This window comes from Lissotriton helveticus, chromosome 2_2 (assembly GCF_964261635.1).
Source record: "Lissotriton helveticus chromosome 2_2, aLisHel1.1, whole genome shotgun sequence".
Taxonomy (NCBI): domain Eukaryota; kingdom Metazoa; phylum Chordata; class Amphibia; order Caudata; family Salamandridae; genus Lissotriton; species Lissotriton helveticus.
The window spans coordinates 372,263,676-372,289,369 of NC_136060.1; the positions used below are offsets into that span (position 1 = coordinate 372,263,676).

At 47.4% G+C, this 25,694-nt stretch overlaps 1 protein-coding gene across 2 annotated transcripts in view; it reads right to left on the reverse strand.

Moving 5' to 3' along the window:
- The window catches only part of HTT (huntingtin), a 1,924,961-nt gene that overhangs the window by 806,536 nt on the left and 1,092,731 nt on the right, over positions 1-25,694 (reverse strand). The gene's annotated exons all lie outside the window — the stretch shown is intronic.

Sequence of the window (25,694 nt, forward strand, 5' to 3'; positions counted from 1 at the left end):
ATCGTTTCCTGGATGCCAGCCAACTATCTCTGAATGCCAGTAAGACAGAGATTTTGCTTTTTGGTAAAGCGCACTCTTTCTGGTCCAGGGATTGGTAACCCAAGGAACTGGGGCTGATCTGTACCACAAAAAAGGTAATAAGTAATATGGGTGTCTAGATTGATGAGAACATCTCTCTGAAAGAACATATTAATGCGATCACTGGATCACGCTTTGGTTTGATGCACCTCCTTAGGAAAGCCTTTACAGAACTAACTTTGCAGACCAGGAAATCTCTTACCCAGGCACTTATTGTTAGTTGCCTGGACGATGCTAACGCTTTAATAGTAGCAAGGAGTGAGGGTCTCTTTGCTAAACTCCAAGTTGTACAGAACACGGCTGCCCACACCTGTTCGGAAACCTGCCTCCTCAAGCCCCTTCAGTACTTACGCTCAACGTGCCTCCTCAAGCCCCTTCAGAACTTACACTCTGATCCTTGCATTGGCTCTCCATAAAAAAGCACACCTTTTTTTAAGTTTCTCTGTCTGGTACATAAAGTTGTACAAGGAAGTGGGCCACGCGATTTGCAAAATAAGTTGCAACCCTAAGTTCCCACACGTAATCGTAGATCAAGTGAGCAACTCTTACAATGTCACCGTCGTATGAACATGGGGCCGTTTCTTTTCCTTTCTGGGCCCCCAACACTGGAACCAGTTACCCTTGCATTTATGCATGTGATCTGACTTAGTTTTATTCCACTTACCCTTGAATGACTGCCTCTTTGAAATTTTCATTTCTGCTAATTTTATTCTGACCAGTATAAGATGCAACAGGTCCAAGAGACCATCAGAAAAGACACTATTTTTTTCATGTATTGAACTTTTTTTCCTTGTGCTGGACATGCTGGACTGTTTCCCATGTGATTTTGTTGATCCGCATCTATAGCATTACTTAACAAATGACACAGGCATATAAGCTTCAGCATCATCGGATTGCTTACCAAATGACACAGGCAAACTGTCTTTAGCATCATCTGCGATAGCTTTTGAGAACGTAATTGTTCTATACTCTTCACAATGTCTATGAGTTCAATAGGCAAAGTATTTCTACAACTCAGAATGGGTTCTGCATAGTATAACTGATGGCTCATCAGAATGTTGTTTGGTCATGCGAGCCACTGCCTCATAATATTCATCCCAGGATTCAACCTTCACAGAAGGAGGAATAACATGAGGCGCATTGTCATAGACTTTCTGCACTGCATCACCTTGAGGATTAAATAATAAAGCTGTGCAACTAACAGCATCATATTTCTTGCCATCAATAGCAACCGTATAATTCTCTGAAATTCTTAGCCATTCTCTCCACAACATTGGTGATTTTCTGGGAAACTGTAAAAAAAAAAAATGGTGATTGCATTTGCCATAACTTAAAGTAAATATGTGCCACAGATCTGCCAATGAAAGCTAAAGATGACAGCTACAGTCAAATCCAAGCCACAGTTAATCTAAGCTATCTAAGAGTATTTAAAAAATAAAAGATTGAAAACTTTCTGCACAGCAGGTATAAATCCAAGACCATAGCGAGTAAATGACCGATAGGCTCTTCAATACGATTTTATGAATCCAAGATTGTGGGGTAGCGAGTAACTGACCGATAGCCACCTTAGGAAGAGTAGAAGTATCCTTACCAATCCAAAATGGCCACAAACATAGGCGTACCGACATGAATGCAACGCAGAAGATGAGAACGTGTATGACAGACAAATGCTGCAATGCATTCCAAGCCCACTTGAATGCCTATAACACAGATGACCGTTACAGAAACCTAGTGATACGCACCTCACACCGTAATATGGAAAAGTCAGTAAAGTAGGGCTAGCTTAAAACACAGTGCCTTCTTGAATAGATAGCGCTCTGCTGTAAATTAAGCAAGTTTCCTCCATTGACAGCCTGACCCGTCGTAATAAAGATCTAAATAATGGCCGGATGAACGTTCTGTGTCTGTGGATCTCAAAATAAACCAACTCGTCGCCAAAATATGTGTTCACTCCAATCTGAAGTAAAATTCAGGAAACAATATTTAGTAGATCTAAAATTGACGAATTATTCACAAAATGAGATTCACAAAAACTCCAAGGGATGCCTCTGCTGTGAATGCCTAGAAGGAATTCCAGAACACTCACACCTGGAGACCAATAATATTCTGAACACAAACACCAAACCACTCCAAAAGGAGCGTATTGATTTTCGCATCCATTAACACAATGCTCTCCTGCTTTTTTTTTTTTTAGTGTAAGTCTCAGAACCTCTCGCCATCGTGACCTGTTGGGGTTAAAATCGCAGTTTTGTTTGCTTAGCATCGGACTTCTTCGCTGTGAAGGAATTATTGGTAGAGTTACAGCAAGTGCGTGATACCAGAGTGTCTAGGGCCTGCGAGGGCCCAATGCAGGACCGCAGGGTATAGAGAGCAGCGATTAAGTGACTATCCCTTGCGATGAGGCAGCTTATGTATATTCACAAAGTGCAGGGGGCTGGTGGGGCAGAAAGGTGGCCTGCGCTCAGAGATAGTAAGGTTCTGGACGACACTGCACGTATCACTGCCTTTGTGCTATTCCATCCAGTCAGCACCCACAATGAATTGAGGGACAATGCAGTGAAGATACAATCTAGGGGTAGCCCCAGACAGAAGTCCTGCAATAATTTGTTATGGAATTGGGATCTCCTACATGAAGGTTTTTTAAGGTACAGCAGATCACACAGCTCCAATGCAGAATGGATGGGCACAGCAAAACCAGCACCGTCAACAAGGAGTTTTACAAAGAGATGGAAGTGGTGCCAACACAAGGTTGAGTCCGGCTACCAAGCCATGTAGCTATATGGGGTGGAATACAAGCAGACTCTGCCACAGTCTAGGTCACCAAAGGCAGGGCAGTTCCGAGGCCACAGTTCATATGTTGATAGGTCCCCTGCTTCTAAAAATGTGCTGCTTCACTCCACAGTCCCCATCAGAGTGCATACAGATGTGGATGCCATATGGGGTACCGCTGGCCTCTCTTCATGCCACGTGCAGCAGGCTTTCACCACGGCAGCCAACAATGATGTGTCCTGCTTGCCTCATACGGTGCCAGTTACACTTTAGGGCACCATACCTGTGAGGTGAGGACATTAAACAGCACTGGTGCTGCAACCCTTCCTTCCAATTCTCACTGCACAAGGTGAGGCCTGCACATACTCGTGTTGCCATGTTGCCAGACAATGGCTCTGTAAAAAGCTGGGTCTTTTCTCTACATATGCTAATTCTGCCACTTCATTATTGGCCTCGATGGGTACAAAGAGAAGTCCTGATGCTGGGGCTACGGCATTTTGGGTTGCATGGTGGCAACAGACAGTGGGTTATGGCAGAGAGCCACCTCCTAAAGAAAGAGCCTCACAGGTGAGCGGCCATATTGCTTGCCACCACTCTAGTGCCCGTATTGAACAGCAATTTTGAAGTTGCTTTCGAGAAGAAATAGTTCTGACATTCATTACAAGAGAGAGCTGGTATCAGACCACCTTTGTTTTTTGGCAGTGCGTTCTTTAAGGGTGAGTTTGGTGTGTTGGGTAAATTCAAGTAACTCAGCCTTCCGTGAAGGTTCAGGTTCTAAACCATCAAGGTATGCCATTGTGCCAGGTTTGTACTATAGCTTGCTTATTGTTATTGGCAAATAACAGGAATTCGGTCTTGAATGAGCTGCGCAACAGGAGGTGCTGGACAACCAGGTCATTGGATGTCTGAAGCAGAAGAGACTTTCAAGTAGAGAAAGGTATCATCAGCAAGTTGATGAATCATGATGCTGTTATCTGTAAGTAGAGTACAAAGCTCTAGGTACAGGGTGAAGAAGATAGGACACAGTAAGGAGCTCTGGGAGACTTCTTAGGTGATAGGAATTTTTTGTGACCTAGAGGTGCCAATGTGAACAAGCTAGCGTTGGTTAAGAACATAGGAGAAGAACCAGAGAAGGACATTGCTGGTGAGTTCCATTTGAGACTCCAGGGTGCATATGAGTGTGAGATAGTTTACTATGTCGAGGGCATCTGAGCGCTCCAACAATATCATGAGGAAGGGGCTATCTTCGTTTGTGGTCAAAAGGGCATCATCTACAATGTCTGAGGTTGCCTTCTCCATGATGCAAGGTGATCTAAAGCCAGAATGGCAGTCGTGCAGATGGTTTGCAGTGCTGTGATCTTGGAATTGAACACAGACTACTTTTTCAATGATCCTGCTCACGAGTGGTAGGCGGTCACTAGGGTCTAGTGCAGGTTTCTTTAAGAGTGGGAGGATCTGCCCGGGAGGTTCTGGCCACTCTTGAGAGCTTTGTGGAAGATGGCTTGAGTGAGGGAAGCATTGAGGGGTAAAACAGTATCCTATCCATAAAGAGAACTTTGATGGAGAATGATCGTAAAACATCATCATCACAGAAGTGACTCTGAGGGAGTCAAGGAGATCTGGATGAGACAGGACTTTGAAGGCTTAACATTAAGTCATTCTACAGGAAGGGGTGGGTGTAAGAATAGAAGCAGGCTGGGGCGCTAGAGGGCTCCAAGAAAGATGGCCGCACCTTAGTGAAGCTCTTGCAGCTCAGGCTCCCATCCGCCCAATATCCTTTTCATCCCGTGAAAAACCCGCTTTCCACTCACTGTGGCTTGCGGCCCATGCCCCGGAGAACCTGATGTGCTGTTTGGATATGACCGGCCTCCTCTGAAAACAACGAAATCCAAGAGCGCTGCGCACCTGTGAAGTACAGATAAATCAGGAAGTCGAGGTCGTATGTTGAAAGCTGATATTTATTTAAAGTTAAGTAATTAAATAGAGAACCCCACCAGGAGCAGTATGATCTCTGCTCAGCCCGTACTGCAACTCTGACTCAAACTGACTTTCATCCAACATTCCAACATTCTACATTCCATACCCACACGCACATCTGGCGACGATTTTAAGAAACGGACCTCCGTGCAAATTTCAAAGACTTTCTAAAGAAAAAACAAAACGGGACGAAAAGAAAGAAACTTAAAAGATAAGGATTTATTTAGACAAGAAGACTTCTTCCTATGCATTCAAACTTACTGGCACAGGAACCTCACCAGTGACGACCATCGATCGCCTTCTACTTTCATGTGCCAGGAGTTGTTTGATTTATTTCTGCCTTTGACTGCTGTTGACTGACCTGTGAGTGTGACACGTTTTTTTTTTTTACAATGTGCACATCGGTCAGTTACACTGAAACCAGTTCGGGTATGGAAAGGCGATTGAATGACTTTTAACCGGAGTATAACTGTGAGCAGTTTTACCAGTGAACTACATGACCTGTCATCGTTCGTCACTCTGCACACCAGTTAGTCAGCTGCATCGTGTGACAACCGCTTTTCCTGCTCTTCAAGGTACTCGGCCTTTCATTTTAAATTCCTGGCAGCACGGAAACATTTTGTTCTTTGGAAACAGCCTGGAGTCCGCGGCTCTGATGTCGGACTTAGAGGCAGGGCACAGATACTGATTTGAACTGCACCGCAGGTGAGCCCAATTAACTTTCACTGTGTTCTAACTTTTGTGTGTATATTCGCACCAAAGTTACCACGGCAAATTTGCGGTGACATCTCCTTTTTAATCTATTTTTACAAGCTTTCCAAATGACCCAGCTTTTAATTGATTAACTGACTTGCCACATTCAAATCCTTAACTGGCTTGCCTCATTCAAATCCTGCTCGAGCTCCTCACTGAGCGCACGCACTCAGCGCATGCCACCTCACCTGTTTCCTGTGCCACGGTGTCTTCGTCATCTTCCACTATGACGCGAGTCTACCCTCAGTGACACTTGGAAGCACGCTTTTAACAGCGAGAGTGACATTTGGAAGCACGTATTTGACGGGAGCCTCCCGGCATCTATCGCGTCGACGTGCAGCCATTTTAATTTGGCACTTCTCATCACATCATCTGCAATCTGCTTTTACGTCATTTGCCTATTTCACTTCAGCATTCTCCACAGCGATAGGCACGCTTTGTTTTGTTTTTAAAATGGATTTCAGAATTTTCATCAAAGCGATAGGCACGATTTATTCTTCAGCTGTTTATTTCACTACAGTTCTCCAACAGCGATGGGCACGCTTTACCTTATATTTGCCTATCACAGTTCAGTGTTTTCTTTTTACAATGATAGGCACATTTTGCACTGTTCTCCGTTGTACCTACTTTTTGATTTTGACCCAAGGACCTTGCTGTTCTTCGATGTGCCTATATTTTCATTTTGCTCAAGAACCTCACATTGATTTATTGGATCTTTCGCAGGTACTGATTTACTTATTTCCTTTGCGTTTCGAATTTGGATGACTCCTCACTTAAGGCTCATCTTAATCTGTCTCCTTGGAACTTTTGACATTTTTGACAACTGTGCTGCACCATCCAATGGTCATTTTAATCGGTTGCACTTCAACAAGGAATGATAGTGTTTTAAAATGCAGGTTTTCTTACCCATGATTTTAACGAATGTTTATTTTTCTCCATCAGCATATATTTTCTATTATGCAGATGCTATCACCTTTACTTAAGCTGCATATTTTGATTATTATATTACATTAATAATAAGTACTTAATGATTTTACTTTTACAATGATTTTAGAGTAAGAGTTTTAAAAGTTAAATATGCAACAATAGTCGTTTTAGAATAAGCGCTTCATGGTATACATACAGGCATATAACCTCGCCCAGAAGCTGACGATTTCCGGAGGCTCTAGAAACACTAGAGGCACAAACAATCTCCTGCTAAAGCCCCAAAGATTCCGCAAGGAAAAAACGTATAAACGCTCCTTCTCAGGAATGGCACCCAGGATCTGGAACTCACTCCCCCCTGAAATCAGGCTCATCTCCTCTACCGTACTCTTTAAGACAGAAGTAAAAGCTATCCTCATGGCTAAATACACTTGAATTATTACTGGGGATGATATTTACAGACGTTGTACCATTCAGTTCTACTGATCTTTTTTGCATTTTTGTATGACTCGTGTTATTGACCTGCCTGAGTGTTTACGCTATCTATTATCTGTACTTGTAACATTATTGATGTATCTGGCTGACTATGCTCCCACATGTACCTTCCCCACCCCAATTGTTATTTACTCACAGGCTGTTCCTTTCGTCTGTAAAGCGCTCTGATATCTGCAAAGATCTTGTTCGCGCTATATAAAACTTTCAAATAAAACTTTCAAATAAAGTTAAGTATGTGATGTATTGACAGTCATTTTTATATAAGCGTTTCATGATATGTATAAAGGCATATCAATTGTTTTAAATTTTAAAAGAGACATTTGAAGGAGGAAATCCCATCCTCGTCGCTAGATGTGAAGTACAGATAAATCAGGAAGTCGAGGTCGTATGTTGAAAGCTGATATTTATTTAAAGTTAAGTAATTAAATAGAGAACCCCACCAGGAGCAGTATGATCTCTGCTCAGCCCGTACTGCAACTCTGACTCAAACTGACTTTCATCCAACATTCCAACATTCTACATTCCATACCCACACGCACAGGCTGAGAAGTACTCTACAGCACCCTGCAGCGGGGACAAGATGGCGGCTTAGCCTCTCCGCGGCCGGCTTGGGACCTGGTCGGGCCTGCAGACACCGCAGCTGGAGATCGCGCTGCCCGTAAGACCTGGACATCGTTGCCGCCCGGCCTGTGGTGGGCTGCCAGGTTGGTCTGCACTGCCAGTGAGAGGTGGGACCTAGTGACATGTGGTGCTGCCGGAGGCCCGCGGCTGCGCCTGGACGACCCTGAGGTGGGGACAGGCTCCGGGAAAGACGCCTGGCCCTGGCGCAGCCTGCGTGACTGCCTGGTGGTTGGGACGGATCCCGCGCGTCGCACCCCCCCCCCCGGCCGACGGGGACCTCCAAGCACTGTGGATGATCCCGGGCGCCTGGAACGTGTCGACAGAGAAGCCGAACACCTGCAGGTAGGAGAGGGCTCCATAGATGCTCCGGTCAGGGCGGGCGCAAGTCTAGTGCCCCCCCCCCCGGGAATAACTGTCGCATAGGCTGCACACTGCTTAGTATCGGACGGGACGAAGGATTGCAGGACTCTGCAGTGCTGGCCAGGCCCTGGGATTTACATCAGGCCGGCTGTGTTAACCATCGTCCACACACTCAGGCCTGAGAGGCCTAATCCCAGCAATTTGAGGGGACTGTGCGATTACCCGCCCCCTGCATTTGTGGACACGATCGCTGGTGGCCCTACAGGCCTCCCCGGATAAAGCTCTGGAGGGGAAGAAAACACACGCAGCTGGCACCAGGCCGTAAAAACATAGCACCGCGTCATATAACCCCTGCACCCACTCGGGGATCACCACTGCTGAGACAGACTGCCCCCCAGGAGGAAGTCCACACCCGCTGGACGCAGCGGTAAGAGGGCATAGCTAACTCACGAGTGCCTCCTGCGCTCGCCACTTCCCTGCACTCGCAACGCCTGGCGACACACTAATGCAGATGGGATCCTGCTGACCCTCCAGGGCCCCCCGCACGCCCGGAGCGCCCCACTGCAAGAACTTGGATAACGGACATACTGGGCTGGGGGACAGACCTTGTGGGCGCGGCCGCGGCCCCCTCACACTGAACACCTAGTCCTGAGACCTTGGAGACTTTGGCAAAAACACAGCTTGCCGATCACCCACTATGACCTGCTCTCCTAGGCTCACCGCCACCGACGCCTCGGGCCAAACTGACAGCTGCATTACCCTCCTCCATCACTTGGCAGACAGGAGGAAACAGGACAGGCAACAGGCGAAACTTACCTTCGATGCTCGTAAATCAACTCGCTCCAAGACTGAGCTGGACGATGAACAACAAGGAACCTCATCCACCTACACTGCAGACCTCAAGGAAATACTCTTAGTGATGCAGTCGGGCCTAACCTCCATAGAATCTAAAATGGAATCCATGAATGCCAGACTGGATGGCCGGACACACAGGGTGGAGAAGCATGATGATCGTATTGTGGTAGCAGAGCGCCACATCTCGGATTTAGAAAACACAGCCAGCGCCACCACGACTTGCACACTTGAAATGGAGAAGGCCCTCAAGATAATATCCGCTAAGATCGAGGATTTGGAATCCCGTTCGAGAAGGAACAACCTGAGAATTCTTGACGTATCGGAGTCCACAGCCACAGGGAAGATGGAGAAGTATTTCGAGTGGCTACTTATTACACTTTTCGGGCGAGAGGCCTTTTCGCAGGTCCTAGTGGTTGAGAGGGCACATCGCTCATTGGCGAGTCGTCCAGTTGCAGGGGCCCCCCTAAGCCCATAATAGCCCAACTACTAAACTATCGAAACCGGGACACTGCACTCCGACTCTCTAGGGAAACAGGTCAACTGCGACATGAGGGAATGGAGATCTCGAATGTTTATCCTGATTTCACCATGGCCGTCCAGGAACAACGTCTTAAATTCCTGCAGGTGAAGAAAAAATTGCAGCAGCTAAATATCCCTTATGCCATGCAATTCCCGGCCCGCCTCAAGATTACACATTCAGGGAAGCACCATTTCTTTAACAACCCGCAACACGTTCAGGGCTTCCTCAAATCTCTGCCCAGGGCCTCAGTGGGAGGGCAGTCCCCTGCCCGCCGCCCCAAGGACAGGGAAGGCATGTCAGACGTGGAATAACACAAGAATAGATGCCGCTCCACCTAGAAATGCAATATACTCGACTCCGACAGATGCTCCTGCAGTGCCTCGGACAACATTGGACTACTGAGCGATACTGGATTCCCAGCCCTCATTGTGCAGACTGAACTAGAGTAGACAACCCACTACTGTATTACAGATAATGGCAGAACAACATGCAGAAGGATACGGACGTTTACGTGTATTCGAGACCTCAGGTGACGTACTCGTACACCTAATGGGGTTAAAACGCTGGAACTTAGATGAGTAAAAATACATGGTGAATCTACGAATTGTACATGGAGAATTAATTATGATGAAATAACGAGGAGAATTTTGGGAGAGAAGGAAGTGTGTATATATAAGAAACTTCTGTATTATCAGGAACTCTAAATACGTTAATACTCAGATGGTGTAACGTCTGTCGGCCCTGAAGAAGTCAAGGTCGACATAGACCAAACGAAACACGTGTTGGCTGCGTCAGAATAAATTGGATTACTAAAAAAGAATAACATTTTTCAATGAAGAAAATAAATTGGAAAACAAGACGAATTTGATGACTGTTGTTTATGGACAATGAGTGCTCGGTATTAATTTGTATAGTATTGTAATCACTGTTGTGATTTGCTTTTGGGGTAGAGGTAACCTACCTCTCTCATACCTGAGCACCGATTGGATAAGATAGGGCTACTACTTAAACCTTTACATGCAGAGCGCTCAAATATAACTGTTACCAGAAATTCATTTGAACATGCAGAAGGAATTGCTCTGGACTGAGACGGGGAGAACCCAATGCCTGGTGCAGCTGACGATAAACTGCTGGACAGTCTGCTGCCACTCCACCATGTACGATATGGGCCAGGAGAATTAATTTTATTTTTTTATTTTTGCGGGTTTATAACGCGCTTGAATAAACTTCCGAAGGAGTATCTCTGCACTCCAGAAACACCAGTGACAAAAGAGGGGCAGTTAATCCTAAACAGAGATTCATATTTGATAAATCTCGGCCTAGCCGGTTATGCCTGAAACAAGAGGGTTTTCAGTTTTTTTCTAAAGGCAAAGTGGTCCGAGCACTGTCTAAGCAGAAGAGGAACTTTGTTCCATAATGTTGGGCCCACCACTGACAGTGCTTTACCTCCCTGTCTGGCCCTTTTAATCATGGGCACCCTCAAAAGGAGCTGATTACTTGACCTTAGGGTGCGTGTGGGGACATATGGAACAAATTTCTCTGCCAGATAAGAGGGTCCTAAGTCATGTAGTCCCTTGTGTACTATACAACATATCTTGAACTTAACTCTTTGGCGGACAGATAGCCAGTGGAGTTTTTCTAGCAGAGGTTTAGAAGGGGATCTGGGAGGAACATTAAGGACCAATCTGGCCGCAGTGTTCTGTACCACTTGAAGTCGGTCCAGTACCTCTTCATTTGCAGATGCCAGAAGGCCATTGCAATAATCGAGCCGACTGAGCACTAAGGCCTGGACCAGAGTCTTTCTAGTGGAGTCAGGGAGGAGTGGAAATACCTTGCGAAGGAGTCCTATCACATGAAAACAGGACCCCACTGTATTATTTCCATGTTGTTTCAAGGATAACTCTTGTTCAAGGCGGACCCCAAAGTTCTTGATCACTTGCTTTAGTTCAGGAACTGGTCCCAGATCTAGTGGCCACCAGTCAGGGGACCATAGTATCTTTGCCTCACCGAAAAGCATAACCTCAGTCTTACCAACATTACTCTGAAGGAAGTTGAAAGACATCCACTGGGAGACCGCATTCATCCCTTCGGAGAAAGATCGCTTAACCTCCGAGGTCAGAGATTTAAATGGGAAAAGCAGCTGGGTGTCATCAGCATATGACACTGGACAGAAACCAAAGGCTCTCATAATTTTTGCCAGGGGGGCCACATAGATGTTAAAAAGGGTCGGGCTCAGACAGGAGCCCTGTGGCACCCCCTTGGTGATCTTAACCCTTCACCGACTCACCCATGGTGACACATTGAGTGCGGTCGGAGAGAAAGCTCTTTAGCCAAGCGAGTGCCATGTCCTCCAGTCCACTCTCAGCCAGTCGTTCGATCAAGATCTTGTGTGATATAGTATCGAACGCTGCCGATAAGTCCAACAGCACCAGGACAGCTGAAATACCCCTGTCCTGGTACATACGGAGATCGTCTGTTACCAACAGCAGGGCCGATTCTGTACTATATTTCGGCCTAAAACCGGACTGAGAGGGATCCAGGCTTCCAGATAGTTCCAGGAAGTTAGAAAGATGTTTATTAACATGCTTTTCGATGAGTTTACCCAAGAAAGGGAGCAGGGAGATTGTTCTAAGATTGGACAGATTGGTCCATGGGACGGAGGTGTTCTTCCGGATGGGTCTTAGCAAAGCCTTTTTCCACTCTCGTGGGACACAGCCCGTGCTAAGCGAGAGGTTGACAAGGTTCTGGATTTCAGGACCAAGTGCCTTGCCCACCACTCCCATAATTGTTGCTGGTATCTGATCTGATGGACACCCGCTCTTGATATTGTGAATCAGCCCCTCCACTTCCAACCGGATGATATTAAGAAATTCGAGAAGTGTATCTGGATTAGCATCTACTCTCACCTGCGTGTGAACTGTATGTATACTTGTAGGTAGGATGGACGCACTGATTTTTCCATAGATAATGTCAATCTTATCAGTGAAGAAGCCTGAAATGTCATCGCATAGTTGTTGCGATGACATATCCATACTTTCACACGCCACCGGTTTTAAGAAGGTGTTTAAAATCTGATATAATATTTTAGGAGCTTTGCCTGCCGCCTCAAGTTGCAAAGTAATGTGATTCTTACAGGCAACTCTGATGGCTTTGTGGTAAATACTCAAAGCCGTCTTGTAACTGGATTTATCCACCTCCAGGTGCGACTTTCTCGAGGCTTTCTCAAGTTTCCTGGCGGTTCGTTTAAGAACCCGCAGCTCTTCAGAAAACTAGACTTCCTGTTTTTTGGCAGGTCGATTTTTAAATAATTTAAGTGGGGCAATACGTTCTACCGCTGTATGTATGGCATGCTCATATTTAGATAGAGCAGAATCAATATTTTCAGTGGGCGGAAAGTTCGGCGCAATATATACCTCCTTGAAGGCTTCATGGGATATTTTATGCCATTGTCTTCGCCGTACCGGAATGTGCAGAGAACGACGAAGAGGTACATCAATTTTGGGAATGGAAAACTCTAAAATAAAATGATCTGTCCAATTAGCCTGTATTGGTACGTAACACTTAATTGAAGGAGAATTAGAAAGGATCAGATCTAAGGTGTGCCCTGCCTGATGGGTGGGCCCGGTGTTACACTGCTTCAGACCTAGCAGGGAGAGGTCATTCAAGAAGGACTGAGCCTCCAAGTTATCCTTTAGCTCGCTGTGGTTGTTAAAGTCTCTAAGCAATAGGAAGTCTTTGTCCATATTGACATACGGAGCCAATACTTCCACCAAGGAGCCAGAGACTTTTTTTGTAGAGCCTGGAGGACGATACACTAATGCTCCCTTCCTGCAATACTTAGCAGAAGTACCAATTTAAAAAATCATCATTTCAAAATCAGAATTACAACATTGATCTAGAATGAAAACGGCTATGCAACATTTATGAACAATAGCTATGCCCCCTCCTGCTTTAGTAGGCCGATCTAATCTGATGATCTTGTACCCTTCCGGAATCCCAAGGGTAATAACAGGGACCGAGTGAGGTTTAAGCCATGTCTCAGTGAGGAAACAGAGGTCAGGTTCATAGGTAGAAATGAGATCCCAGACCTCAGTATAATGTTTGGGCAAAGATCTTACATTGCACAACAGATTCCTCCCTCCCTGTGTAGTTTCGACGGTGATTCCTGCAGTCGTATATTGGGGGTGTTCTGTGTTACATGGAATTGGATCGCCTAGTGCCTGAAAGAGACAGCGCCTACATGAAAACGGCCTCTCTGGAGGGATTCGTTCTTCTGTCCCACATGTAATCCGTGGAGTTCCCCTTATTTGCATCAGAGCTTGGGAGGAATAACTCACCCTTTCCTTAGGTGCGCCACTTCCCTTTAAGGATGTTAGTGCCATGGACCCTGGCCCCATCCTGTCGCAGACGGGCTTCTCTTAGGCTTGTCTTTGGCGCGTCCTTTGGCGCTCCCCCTGCGTGCGGCTGCTGCGCGCTCGGTAAGATAAGAGGGCTAAATAGCCCTGTCAGGCAAAGAGCTAGAGCGCTAACCGCTCGTGTGCTGAGAGGTCCCTGGCTCTGCCTGTCCCGCCCTCCGCTCTACGGTACTAGTTACTGAGTCGGACCGGGGCGGGCAGGCTGAAAAGACAAGCACAGGCTGCTTCAGGTGAAGTGAACCCCCAGTTACCCCTCAAAGAACGATAGCAGGATGTCAGGATTACTAGATTTACAATACCATCAGAGAATGTGCACACAATTAAAATGCGGCGAAAATGTTTAAAAGCACTTGAATAATAAAAATGATTAAGAATTTCTACAGGACATTCGATTTGCACCAAATGATCAATGAACGGAGTAACGCTCCAATATGAATACCACTGGCCTCAGAAGCGGGTCAGGAAGACACTGCCACTGTCCTCCCTACCGCACTGGGTCGGCAGTTCCTTCCAGCCTAAATAGCCCTGTCAGGCAAAGAGCTAGAGCGCTAACCGCTCGTGTGCTGAGAGGTCCCTGGCTCTGCCTGTCCCGCCCTCCGCTCTACAGTACTAGTTACCGAGTCGGACCATGGCGGGCAGGCTGAAAAGACGAGCACAGGCTGCTTCAGGTGAAATGAACCCCCAGTGACCCCTCAAAGAACGATATCAGGATGTCAGGATTCCTTTTAGCTGCTCATTGGACAGTCATCTCACAACCGATGTAACTGCACTTGGAGGTGAAACCACACGCTACCACCCTCGCGCGAGCGAGGAGAGACTGGTCGCCTTCTAGATGCCAACCATCAGGCAAGCCGTCAGAACTTTTCATTACTACTGGGTAATTTGTTGGCCTCATTGCCCCCTGTTGGGGCGATGGAACGAAGATGTTACAGGGCGCGCACTTCCAAAACATAAAACAATGAATATTAAGGACAGCAAGATAAAATCAAAGTACAGATTGCAAATCACACTGGCCAGTCAACTATGTAAAGCGCTCTGATAACCTCGGGTCTAGGTCAGGCTATATAAAACTCTATAAAATAAATAAAATAAGTGACATTTACTTGCAAAACAAGAAATTTCTTACATACCTGGGTTTCTCTTTTCTTTACTCTTCAGCTACAAAAATATGCACAAAGCTACAAAAAAAAATGGCATGGGGGAATCTTGGGCTTTGCTCTATGGTCTTCAAGAAGCACATGGTGGGTGTTAGAGCTACAGTAGAATTTGTTCCGTTTTTGTGATGATTCTAGATCAACACAAATACAGCAGTAGAAATTTCATGTAATTCACTTAGTTAGTAGTAAAGCAAAGGCACAGTAGTAGTAGCCTTGGCCCTGTATGAATGGCTGCTTCTTTGCCAATGGTTTCCAGTTTTGCATGCAGAGGGCTAACCTTGATGCACAAGTTACTTACCTTCGGTAACAATATATCTGTAACAAACATTAGTTAGTTAGATTCTTACCTTAGAAAACCCCCCAGGCGTCAGACTGGATCTGGAAAGTTTTCGCCAGCAGTGTGGAGAAGTGTGGCTCAATGGTTAGAGCAGGCACACCTTGATGCAGAGCTCTGGCCAGGGACCAGGGTTCGATTCCTGCCTCGGCGGGTATCCGGCTCATTAATTCCCCTGACTGGATATTCTCGCCTCAGTGCCTGTTCTGATCATGGGTCCCACGCTGCAACTCTGGGCAATAGCTTGCTTAGTCTCCACAACGGCCCCAAAAGCGCCGGGATGCCTGGCTGCACCTGGGGGTGCCCAGGAGTGGACATTTCCCAGGAAAGCCAGGAAGGGTTCCTAAGCGGTATACGGACAGCGCCGGGACACCTCCGGTGGAGGTAGCTGTGCGCTTTACAAATTCCGACATTTACATTTATTTTACCCCTGCACGTCGGTGGGCGTCGTCTGTGGCTCCGTGTCTGTCGTCGGCATCGTGATCGCCGGAGTACTTAGACGCCGCTCTCGCGCGCCGACGTCAGTTCTGTACATAGCTTTCCGCACCAGGAACTCAGAGCCATGCAAGAAACATACACTGGTGCCATGAAACTAGGGTCCTGAAAGGGATGACCTTAACCCTAGATATCGGTTCGCAGAACGGGGAGGATGGGTGGGGCTGTAAGGAATCTAACCAACTAATGTTTCTTACAGATATATCGTTACCAAAGGTAAGTAACTTGTGCATCTGAAAGAAACACGTGAGTTAGATTCCTTACCATAGAATAGATACCACAGCAATACCAACCCGGGTGGTGGGTCTGTGAACCAAGATCACACCAGGAAGTCCTGGAGAACCGAACGGCCAAAGATGGCATCCCTCCGGACTTGGCTGTCGAGGCAGTAGTGCTTGGCAAACATGTGCAGCGAGGCCTACTTAGCTGCCTGACAAATGTCCTGCAAAGGCACTCCCCATCCCAGGGCAGTGGGTGCCGCCATGGCCCAAGTGGAATGGGTGCGCAGCCCCTCAGGTGGATCCTTTTTAGCCAAGGAATAACAGACCTTGATGCACAAAACGACCCATCGAGAGATGGTCCATTTGTGCACCGCCCGTCCCTTCTTAGCACTCACATATCCAACAAAAAGTTGGTCGTCCACCCTGAACTGTTGTGTGCGGTTCAGGTAAAAGGAAAGCGCATGTTTTGGGTCCAGACGGTGGAGCCTCTCTTCCTCTTTCGAAGGATGCGGAGGCGGAAAGAAGGTGGGCACGGTAATGGTCTGGCCGATGTGAAAGGCAGTAACCACCTTGGGTAGAGAAGAAGGACGAGTCCTCAGAACAACTTTGTCTGGATGGACAGAGAGGAAAGGATGCTTAGAAGAAAGAGCCTGGAGCTCACTCACTCTTCTGGCAGAGGTGATGGCAACCAGAAAAGCAGTTTTAAAAGTCAGAAGGCGAAGAGGACAGTTATGGAGTGGCTCAAACGGAGCACATATCAGATAGGTTAACACCAGCTTCAAGTCCCACTGAGGCATTACGAAGGGAACAGGAGGAAACATGACTAATGCCTTTCAAGAATCTATTTACAAAAGGGGGCTTGAAAAGAGAAGGCTGATCAGGAAGCCTCAAGAAGGCTGAAACAGCTGAAAGATATCCCTTGATGGAGCCCAGAGCAGAGCCCTGCTGGGCCAGGGAAAGAAGAAAGAGAACCTCAGAAAGAGGGGCATAAAGGGGATCCACAGCCTTTGCTGTTCACCATGCCACAAATTTGTTCCACCTGCAGGTGGATACCGTTTTTGTGGAGGGACGCCTGGTTGCCAGAATTACATCACAGACTTCAGGAGTCAAATGGCATCAACTGTCGCTGCTCAATCTCCACGCATGGAGGTGGAGGCTGGACAGGTTCGGTGGAGGAACGTCCCCTGCTGCTGCGACAGAAGATCCTCCCGAAGAGGCAGTTGGATCGAGGGATCGATTGACAGACTGAGTAGTTCGGGATACCAGTATCTTCGTGCCCAATCCGGAGCCAACCACAATGACTTGGGCCCGGTCGCGCCTGATGTTCTTCAGCACTCTGGGTAGAAGTGGTATAGGCGGAGAGGCGTATAACAGACCGCAACTTGACTCGCGACGGAAAGCGTCTCCGAGCGAGTGCCGCCTTGGAAACTCCAATGTGCAGAACTGATAACATTGCGCGTTCTCTTCGGTGGCGAACAGATCTAACCAAGGCTCTCCCCACTGCTGAAAGAGACCTTCCGCCATGTCTGAGTTCAGACGCCATTCGTGATCCATCAAGCACCGGTGGCTGAGCTTTTCCGCCCTGGCGTTCAGAGAACCTGCCAGGTGTTGAACCACCAGGGTGATGCTCTGATGTTCCAGCCATGTCCAGAGGCGCAGAGCCTCCTGACAAAGGGTCCAAGATCCAACACCGTCCTGCTTGTTGCAATACCACATGGCGATGGTGTTGTCGGTTAACACCTGCACTGCACTTCCCCGGACAGAGGGAAGGAATGCCTTCAGTGCAAGTTGGATCGCCCGCAGCGCCAGAAGGTTGATATGGAGCCAGGACTCCGCCGGAGACCAGAGGCCTTTGATCTCCGCCTCTCCCATGTGGCCCACCAGACCAGGAGGGACGCATCTGTCATCACTGTGTGTTCCGGTTGGGGAAGGGAGAGGGATCTGCCACTGACCCTGTCCCTCAGTGTCCTCCGAGATCAGGACGTGGTCAGACAGGTTGCCTGTCGGAGAAGGCCCCGATCAGCACTGGTCCAATGCCATGCCGGGCCGGAGCTGAAACCGGGGCCGGAGTCACCAGAGGATGGCGCCGTTGGTGGCTTAGAGGGGGTCGGCGCCGGCAGAGGAGTTGTGAGGTCAACCGGCGTCGGCCGGGATCCAGGCCTGGATCCCACGGTGTCCTGCGGCACCGGGACCGAAGTCGCTGGAAGAGCCGAAGCCGCCGGCAACACAGGGCTAGGACCCCAGTCGGACCCGCGGGCCAGAAGGCGCCACGGCAGGGCCCGACGGCGGAAAGAGAGTCCTCATGGCCACGAGGAAGTCTCGAATCTGCTCCAGAGTCGAATTGAGCCCAGGGACCGGAGGGTGTCGGGCTGGATGCGACTGCGCTGGCTCTGCCTAAGCCACGGGGGCGGTGCCACCTTAACCCTCGGCCGAGTTGCGCGAGGGGAGATCGAAGAACAATGCTGTTTCTTATTCTTCTTTTTCCCATGCCTTGACTAACCGGAATGCGAGGACTTGGATCCTGATGAACGGTGATGACTCCGGCTCCGTGACTGGTTCCTCGACCTCCTCCTCGACCGGGACTTCAAGCTGCGTGGAGCCGACTGTCAGATCTCGAGCAGCTTACAGGAACGCTACCGCCTAGCCTTCGACGTCAAGGCATGGCAGGCGGCGCACGACTTGTCGTCGTGGTCGGCCCCTAAACAGTAGACACTCCGGCTGTGGTGGTCGGTAACCGACATCAGTCGGTGACAGGCATCACACGGCTTGAAACCGGGCATCCCTACCGGCACCAGGAGTCAATGTCGACTCGAAAAAGATAGACAAAAAATGTCCAAAAGTTAGTCAAAAAATGACTAAAGGTACACTCTTCCCGGATCTGTGCTTGCTGGCGCAGAAAAAAAGAAGAACTGATGTCAGCGCGCGAGGGCGGCGTCTAAGTACTCCGGTGACATCATCCCGGCGATCACGACGACGGACGCAGAGCTGCAGATGATGCCTACCGACGTGCAGGGGTACTGCTGACGAAAACTTTCCGGATCCAGTCTGACGCCTGGGGGTTATTATAAGGTAAGGAATCTAATTCTGCATTGCCTTTCGTTGCCACTAAGAACCCCATGAAAAGCTGATCATCCACCCAATGATCTTTGGTGTGATCGATGTAGAAAATCAAAGCTCTTCTGGGATCCAACAAATTAAGTCTCTCCTCCTCCTTTGAGGGGTGAGGCAGAGTAAAGAATGTTGGGAGAGTAATAGACAGTCCAATGTGAAAAACTATCACATCATCTGGCAAAAAGGCTGCCCTGGCTCTCAACATCACTTTAACTGGAAAAAAGGTGGCGCAACGTGGCTGTACGGAGAGAGCTCACGCAATAAGCCAAAGTTACTACTAACAGGAATACTGTCTTTGCTCAGCTAAGCATTGGTTCTAGGGAACTGCACATGAGGAAAGTAAGGACCAAGTTGAGATCCCACTATGGCATAAAAAAAAGAGTATGGGGGAAACATATGTCAAACCTTTGAGAAATCTCATTTTAACAGGTGATTTCAAGAAGAATGGCTGGTCCACTAAATGTAAAAAGGCAGACAGGGTTAAAAAAAAAAACTTTTAAAGTGCCAAATGTAAGTCCTTGCTGGGCCAGATATACAACAAACAAGACATCTAACAGTTTTGCATGCGATAGGGTTGGAATTAGTGTGGTACACCAGGCTGCAAACCATTGTCCTGTGCAAACAGACTTTGTAGAGTGTTGCCTGACCCACCACTGTGGAAGGAAGATCAAACATGGTACTCTCCCGTGCATACGTGCATACATGGAGATGTAGACTGAGCAGATTTGGATGCAAGACCCTGCTCTGTTGCTGCAATAGGATGTCATCCCGAAGCAGTAACCTGATTGGAGGACAGATGCTAGTGTCCAGAACTATGAGTAACACACTCTCCTTGCCCAGTCAAGGATCACTTCGGCTCAGTTGTTCCTGATCTTCTTCAGAACTTGAGGAAGTAGAGGCAGAGGCAGAATGTCATATAGGAGTCCAGTACTCAACTCTATCTGGAACACGTCTGAGAGACGGCCTTTTTCAGAACTCCAACGTGCAAAGGTTTTGACACTGCACGTTCTCAACGATAGCAGAAAGAACTAGCCTGGGCTCTCCCTACTGCTGGAAGATGCCCTGTGCCACCTCGGGTGTAACTGTCATTCATGTTCTGCTATGCACTGCCAACTGAGTTATTCTACCCTGGCCTTCAAAGGTCCTTTCAGGTGGTTTAAGACCAGGAAAATACCCTGGTTCTCCAGCCACTTCCTGAGACAAAGTGCCTCTTGGCAAAGGACCAATTACCTCATCCCGCGCTGTTCATTTTAGTACTACATGGAGGTGGTGTTGCCTATGAGAATTTGAACCGGCCTCTCTTTGATCATGATGGAACTCGAATGGAAAGCAGAGCCCTATGATCTCCATCTCCCCAGTTTAATTTCTGATCCCAGCAGTAATGCATCAATAACCATCTTCAGACCTTGGTGAGTCAGGGAAAGGGTCCAATTGTGGTTAAGCCACCACTACAGATCTTTTCCACGTGGATCTCATCCAAGGATAACAAAGCACCACGCTAGTGCCGAGTGCTATGTCTAAGCGGTCTGTGGTGACCAGGTCTTAAAACATTATATTGGGCCGCACCCTGACCTGGTCTCGCCACCATGTCCCATAAAGCATGGGAATATCTTCCCAGAAAGTAGTTGGGACTGACTGAAGAAAACATCAATTTCCCAAATGTTTCTACTTTTGTTTTTAATCTCCGTCTGAGGGAGATACAGGGAATAAACTGGGGTTCACCCTGCAGGTGGCACTCTAAACCCTCAAACATTGTGGAACAGGGCGCTACGTCAAGAAGTTAGGGTCACCTGGTGCTGGTCTATGGCGCATGGTAACCTGCCTGTGTACCTGCTTAGGAACAAGGCTTAGAACAGGTGCTCATAGGTGTATCATCAGGGCTTCATTTACTGGAAGTAAGGAGTCAGAAGTAGTTTGTACAGGTTGTAAAATGTTTGCTAACACATTAGTTTTGACTTTCATAGTTCGCAGCTGTAGAACGAATACTTTCACTGCCTGTCTCATCACTGCAGCGAAGGGGGCACTCTCTTTTGCGGATGGCCCAGGGGGAGAACACAACCCATCATCTGGGTAAGAGGGAGCCAGAAGAGTGCCAAAGATTAGAAACAAGGCCACTCTAAAGATCTCAATCTGTTGTAATGTTGCTGATGGCCCGAAAATGAACTAACACTGGTTCTCCTTAAAGCAACAGTGCACTTTTTACTCTGCAAGAGTTATAGAAATTGCTGTTAAGTATACATGCTTAACCTGTTTATTTTCGGGCACTTTTTTTATTGATATATTTACCTTTGTTTTTTATACAAATATTTTTAAAAAAGAAATCAAATCTTGCATTTGCATAGGAAGTTTCATTTTTCTTCGTGGAAAATAAGGTGTTGGGAGCAATGCTGAAAATTCTTCTGGATCCAGTCTAGCACCTACAAAAACTATGAAGAGGAAAACGGAGCACTGTGATACATCAGAAAGGGAATTTATTAAATAAAAATAATTCTCAATAGAGGCAAACCAATGTTAAGGAAAAGATTTGTTATATTACGTTTCAGCAGTGTGCTTTCTTCAGAGCATGACTTTAACTTCAGACAATTTGCAAACTGTTCATAGCCTTCACTTCAAGCTTTTTTACATAGATGGCTGAGATTAATTCAAGGAATCATTCAACCATCTTGTTACTTGTTGCTTTTCACACCCTAAGTGCAATATGTATGCCCAGATGTTGGTCCTGTGCTAATTTTGCCACTGGACCTACGCCTTATATCACCGATATATCACAGATCGGCCCAAGTAGGTCGAAACTGGTCTACAGTTGCTTTCCCATCTGCAGGGGACCTGACCTAGTAGCTCAGGCTAGACTGTTCTACTGGAACAGAACCAAGACTGATTTGAATACGGTAATCTCTGTCTGAGTGCAAAGATGATGAAAAATGATGAACAAGAAAGTGGCCCTGAGCATTCAAGCATTCTTGAATCACTTTATTTGCTGGGCAAATAATAATGGAGCACATTTTTATTAGTGCAGGAGGCTGGCTTAGCATATGGTGCACACTTAAATATGTGATGTGCCTTGCATTAATTCAGGCAAACCCTTCTGGTGATTGCAGTGGTCTTTGATAACCATAGAAAAGTCTCAAAGTGGTAGCTGTAGAGAGCAGCCTTCAGGCTTATCTTGAGGGAGTGTTAAGCCAGTATAATCATGTAGTGTAGGTTAAACTAAAAAAGAACCACACATTGTATATATAAAAATATGTCTATTTATTACACAACACTCACTAAAACATTAGTATATCTTCTACCCGGGGATATCAACACAAAGAGACAACAATGCTTCAATTGCGGTGCAGTAAATAGCACAAAAGAACAAGTTACTTACCTTCGGTAACGCTTTTTCTGGTAGATACAATATCTGCATGTGGATTCCTCACCTGGTGAATATCCCCTTGAGTCAGCAACATTCGGAAATTCTTTTTGTAGCTTCGCGCCGACGTGGACTTGGACGTCATAGAGACACGGCATCGCTCGCGACTCCGCTGACGTCACCGACGCCTACAATAGACCCACGCCGGCGTGATGACATCAGTTCCGCCCTTTTTACAATAGGCCCACCTCGGCGCGTAGCTACAAAAAGAATTTCCGAATGTTGCTGACGCAAGGGGATATTCACAAGGTGAGGAATCCACACGGCAGATGTATCTATCAGAATACAGTGGTCTGCAGGGGGAGACCAACCCATATACTAAAACGAGGGATGCAAACTGCTGACGAAGTTGAGACCTGAACTAGGAGACTCAGAGGAGCTGGGGACATAAGGAACCACCGCAAGTACGTACCCAGGAAACCTACGGAGCTTGTGTGCAGAGTGGAAACAGCATGTGGCCAATGGAAGTCAACGGGTAAGTCGCAGTTGCAGTTTTCAAGAAGGACCCTGGCCCAGAGGACCCTGAAAAAACACTGTGTAAGAATGAAGGTGGGATAGTCACCCCACCCGTGGATACCCCAGGAACCAGGATACCCACACCAGGGAAGCAGGGTGCATATGTGGGAAGTGACGTCAGAAACTGACGTAGACAACAATGGAGGATTTCGAAGAATATGCCGCTGGAGAAGACTGTGCAAGAGTCCGGTGGAATCCAAGGGTGGATTCTTGAAGAGGAGAGCCTGTAAGCAGAGGGGGCAGAGTCTATGCCACTTGGAGGTGACCAAAAGGCACGGAAGAGCAATGCCCACCGATGTCGGACAGTTCAAAAGTGAAGACTGTGACCTTGTCGAGGCAGGTGTGAGGACCAGGCGACATTGAAAAAGCCCAGGAGCCGTCCGCAAGCTGTCCAATGTCGGATTTCAAGGACCAGGGGGTTGGTGTCTGGCAGGTGACCCAACAAGCCTTGGTAGCCAAAACGTGCATGGAGAAAGCAGAAGGAGCAACCTTGGAACCAGCAAGGTCCAAGGGACTCACCGCACGCAGGGGAGTCAGAGCAGGCCGGAGCAACCAGGGGACCCACAAGATCAGAAGACCACTGTCAAGAGGACCCACAGGCTGAAGGAGTCCCAAGAGGACTTAGCTGTTCATCAAGAAGGAAGGCCCACAGTGCAGAGGATGCGGTGAGGACACTGTACTTGGCAGTAAAAGATGCGGGAGGCTGGAGCTTCTTGTAGCCCGAAGATTTCTGGAGTGCAGAGCCAGCAAGCCTTGGCAACGGCAAGTCGACATGGTGCACAGGGGTTCAGTCCCAGCAGTTCCAATGAGGGATACTGGCCACAGAATTGCAGAGAGGACAGACCTCGAGGTAGTTGCAGAACCACCACCTGTGTTGCTGAGCCTTTCGAAGTCCGTGGGATGTCAGGAGCAGCAGACTGGTCAGCTTTGTAGGGGTGCCTGCAGATGCAGGCTAGTGACTCCTTTATTCTAGGGGTGATTACGTCTGGTGTCCGTGATGCAGACAGGTCTGGTGAAGATCCTGGAAGAAGCACAGGCACAGACAATGAAGAAGACTTGCAGAACAGCAAGACCAGAAGCAGCAGTACTCTTTCTTGATGCAGTCTCGGTTCCAGGCGAAGTCCAAGTGCCCAGATGGTCAAAGAGTGAAGTGGTTTCAGGATTGAACCTGAAGACCCACCCAAACCCACCCACCCACCCACAGATAAGCCCGTAAGTGTTCTTGGGAAAGAGTTGGAACGACTCAGGGGGTCCCTCCTACAGAAGGGGATGGACAGAGGGGAAGATACTCCCATGTTCTTTGTCCTGTTTCGCGACAGAGCAGGAGCCAATGGCTGCCTGAACAGGCTCACAGTGGAGTATGCAAGGAGGGCACCAAATGTGCCCTTCAAATCCGTCTGGTAGTGCTGGCAAGTGTCCCCTCCCCAGCCCAATACACCTCCCTGTGACAGGAAATCTATTATTGTACCTTCCCCTTCCCTTCAAATCAGTCTGGTAGTGCTGGCAAGTGTCCCCACCCCAGCCCAATACACCTTCCTGTGACAGGAAATCTATTATTCTACCTTCCCCTGCCCGGGCTTGGCTCAGCGGCCGGAGATAGAATCAGGTCTGTGGTCGGCATCACCACTAGCTTGCAGTCAGGTCCTGAAAGGCTGTTACTGGGAGTACGGGGGGTACCACTAGGGAGCCCCCCCACCCCCTGCCCCAGTACATGGGATCAAACTTTCAACACTGGAATCGGTGTTGGGGTATGATTTCAACATGTTTGATACCAAACATGACTGGTTTCGGTGCAGCCACTATATATTTAGACATCTCGTATTGACTGATGTCCACTATATTTATTAAAATGAATGACTGTGCTTACAAAGCCTGGAGAATCGACTTTGGTGTTTGTAGGGGCGTGCTGCTCCTGCGGGGGCACTCTCATACTTATAGCCAAGCACCATGCCCTCAGGACTGAAGAGCCTGCCATAGGGCTGACTTATAGGTTTTAAGTCCACTACCCTCAGATATAAGAAAATGTATATCTGTAATGAGAGGTGCAAGCACCAACTCACACACGCTGCAATGGCAGGCCTGTAGACACAGATATACCTATGCCCTGGGTACCATAGTACCATATTTAAGAAACTTACAAGGGTACACCAGTAGCCAATTGAGGACACACCAAAAGTACTAACTATGGTCAATTTAGGGAGAAAGCACAGTGTCGTCTGGGGTCCTGATTAGCAGGATCACAGTCAGACTAGTGTAAAAACAGACTGACACTTAGCAAAACCATGAAAGCAGATCCTACTTTCCTACAATTAGGATTCAGTGCTACCTACATGTATTTTTTACACAATTGTATCTCTAAATGATGGTTACATTTTGAATTATATATGTAGCATGGCTTTTATTTTATAAATGTTTCCATTTGTTTCTTCTAGCCTCAGGGGTTTTGTTGAACTTGTCTTGATCAAATCTTTCCTTTAGGCAACTACATCTGGTAACTTTGTTACGTCATTACATTGAACTAAATGTTTATAAATGTCATTAAATTCATTTGAATGTCTATGAAGAGCCATGTTTCTTTAAAGGGGAAATTTTAGTCTGGGATCTGCATGAAAGCAGTGAAGAAAAGAAACAATGGGATTCTTTTAAATATGTTTAAGTAATAATTTCCACATATACTACAA